Genomic DNA, 3,700 nt, shown 5'->3' on the forward strand with positions numbered 1-3,700 from the left:
AGGCCTAAAAGACAAAGCTTTGAGTAAAATGATCAGAGCGATCTGTTCCCATTGTGCGTTTTATCACACCTAATCTAGTAAATTTCCTGATGATGGGAGAGAAGTGCTGAATTACACAATGACTGGTATGGAGAGGTATTATATGGTAATAGTGACTGAAAGGTAAAAGCGGAAGGAGGGGGAGGGATGTCTAGAGATGTAATATAATTTGGGAGGCAACATGAGGGAATACAATCCAATCTAAAGTCCTCATTAATCACTCTTCATTACTCTAACTTAAATGAGAAAACGTCCGATGACCTGCCAGAGGACAAGTACTTGACCACAACTTAAAAGTCATACGTTACTGATCAAACTGTTAAATATAAGATAATAGAAACATATGGCATTATCCACCTGCACAGAAATACTGGAGAAAAACTTAAGCCATAACACTAACTCGCTGCGATAATGCAAACTACTTATTCGAGCTTTATGCAATAACAGCTTGCGAATAATATGCCACATCTAGCATTAGCGGAAACATTCTGGAGCTTCTTTGTCTTGATAATTGGCTCTGCCACCAGAATGGGCCAGTCTGTCCGTTGGGCAGCTCATCAGGATCTGCATCAGGAGTGTTGTTTCTCTTCAAGTCATATGGTCAAGATGCATTTCAAAGACTGTAATTTGCTCATTTGATGAGTTCAGCAATAGTGTCTGTTTTCATTCCCGCAGAAAGAACAAATTGCGCGAAAACAGTTTGCGATGATCCGCGGCTGATGTCCAAGCCTCCTGGTAGTAGGAGACAGACTAAACCCTGCTGCAAATACTGTCTTACATGTACTAAAGTAACGCTGTCCTTGTCTGTCCTTTTTTCACTGCTAACAAGTTATAGACCGGTTGTCTCTGTGTGTCGAGCTGTAGCTGACAGACAGGCCTGAACAGATGCATCTAACGAGCTGCTTTGCCGTGTGACTGTGTCTGGGGACATTGTGTAAGTAATTAAGAACATGGACTGCATGAAAATCCTGTGTGTACGCGTGTCTCGCTCTTTCTTTTTCCTTATGCTACCGTATGTGCCTTTCTATACAACAGACATGAAAAACAAAAAATATTCTATGACAATTTGGGTGGCACTGCTGTGCCTTCCAGGGCCATTAAGATCTGCAGCACAAACACCACACAAGATTCATTACAAAATAACTGACCAATTATACTATTATTATTATTTTTCTCATTTATAAAACACATTTTTGTTCTTATTCTTCGGAGTACACTACATGGAGCAGAGATCACTCAAGTGGACAAAGGTGAGAATCATGCTATGAATTAAAAGCTAGCATGAGATAAATCACCACTGGGGTTTGTGGTTGACCAGGTGTTGTAATTAATCATAAATGAAAAGATATGCTGACTTTTTGTAGTGTGAGCTGTAGGACAACATATCTAATGTTGGTGAGGATAATCATAATATACTAAAATCCCCAGAAGAAAAATAAGGTAAACAAGTTATAAAGAGTATGCTAAATTTGATAATAAGGGACTGTAACAGACAGGATTTCAGGAAACTAAGCACCAAAAGACAAAAGAGGTTGAAACACCCTACCTACAGATCAACTTCATCAGAGACATCAAATTGATAACAAACCTTGGCCCGTGGAGTACTATTACAAACTATGTAAAATTTACAATGCTAATATAAAATGTACAGGTTTGTAAGTTTATATATATACACACATAACATACACACACACCCACACACACACATACAGTGCCTGCGAAAGTATTCGGCCCCCTTGAACTTTTGACCTTTTGCCACATTTCAGGCTTCAAACATAAATATTTAAAACTGTAATTTTTTGTGAAGATCAACAACAAGTGGGACACAATTATGAAGTGGAATGAAATTATTGGATATTTCAAACCTTTTTAATAAATAAAAAACTGAAAAATGCGGCGTGCAAAATTATTCAGCCCCTTTACTTTCAGTGCAGCAAACTCTCTCCAGAAGTTCAGTGAGGATCTCTGAATGACCCAGTGTTGACCTAAATGACTAATGATAAAAATAGAATCCACCTGTGTGAAATCAAGTCTCCGTATAAATGCACCTGCACTGTGACAGTTCAGAGGTCCGTTTAAAGCGCGAGAGCATCATGAAGAACAAGGAACACACCAGGCAGGTCCGAGATACTGTTGTGGAGAAGTTTAAAGCCGGATTTGGATACAAAAAGATTTCCCAAGCTTTAAACATCCCAAGGAGCACTGTGCAAGCGATAATATTGAAATGGAAGGAGTATCAGACCACTGCAAATCTACAAAGACCCGGTCGTCCCTCTAAACTTTCAGCTCATACAAGGAGAAGACTGATCAGAGATGCAGCCAAGAGGCCCATGATCACTCTGGATGAACTGCAGAGATCTACAGCTGAGGTGGGAGACTCTGTCCATAGGACAACAATCAGTCGTATACCGCACAAATCTGGCCTTTATGGAAGAGTGGCAAGAAGAAAGCCATTTCTTAAAGACATCCATAAAAAGTCTTGTTTAAAGTTTGCCACAAGCCACCTGGGAGAAACACCAAACATGGGGAAGAAGGTGCTCTGGTCAGATGAAACCAAAATCGAACTTTTTGGCAACAATGCAAAACGTTATGTTGTTGTTATGTATATGCATCACCCTGAACACACCATCCCCACTGTCAAACATGGTGGTGGCAGCATCATGGTTTGGGCCTGCTTTTCTTCAGCAGGGACAGGGAAGATGGTTAAAATGATGGGAAGATGGATGGAGCCAAATACAGGACCTTCTGGAAGAAAACCTGATGGAGTCTGCAAAAGACCTGAGACTGGGACGGAGATTTGTTTCCAACAAGACAATGATCCAAAACATAAAGCAAAATCTACACTGAAATGGTTCACAAATAAACATATCCAGGTGTTAGAATGGCCAAGTCAAAGTCCAGACCTGAATCCAATCGAGAATCTGTGGAAGAACTGAAAACCGCTGTTCACAAACGCTCTCCATCCAACCTCACTGAGCTCGAGCTGTTTTGCAAGGAGGAATGGGCAAAAATTTCAGTCTCTCGATGTGCAAAACTGATAGAGACGTACCCCAAGCGACTTACAGCTGTAATCGCAGCAAAAGGTGGAGCTACAAAGTATTAACTTAAAGGGGCTGAATAATTTTGCACGCCCAATTTTTCAGTTTTTTATTTGTTAAAAAAGTTTGAAATATCCAATAAATTTCGTTCCACTTCATGATTGTGTCCCACTTGTTGTTGGTTCTTCACAAAAAATTACAGTTTTATATTTATGTTTGAAGCCTGCAATGTGGCAAAAGGTCGAAAAGTTCAAGGGGGCCGAATACCTTCGCAAGGCACCATACATACATACATACATACATCATACATACATACATACATACATACATACATACATACTATACATACATACATACATACATACATACATACATACATACAACATACATACATACATACATACATACATACATACATACATACATACATACATACATACACACACACACACCACACACACACACACACACAAACACACACCCACACACACACACACACACACACACACACACACACACACACACACAATATATAATAGTGACATTGCTAACTGACTTCAAGTGCTACATTTTCTAGTAGTTGCTCGTATACAGCATGCATTTCCTTAAGTGGTATTTTGATA

This window comes from Micropterus salmoides, unplaced genomic scaffold, assembly GCF_014851395.1.
Source record: "Micropterus salmoides isolate LMB-PRFRI ecotype aquatic unplaced genomic scaffold, ASM1485139v1 Ms_hic_scaffold_11, whole genome shotgun sequence".
NCBI classification, from domain to species: Eukaryota; Metazoa; Chordata; class Actinopteri; order Centrarchiformes; family Centrarchidae; genus Micropterus; species Micropterus salmoides.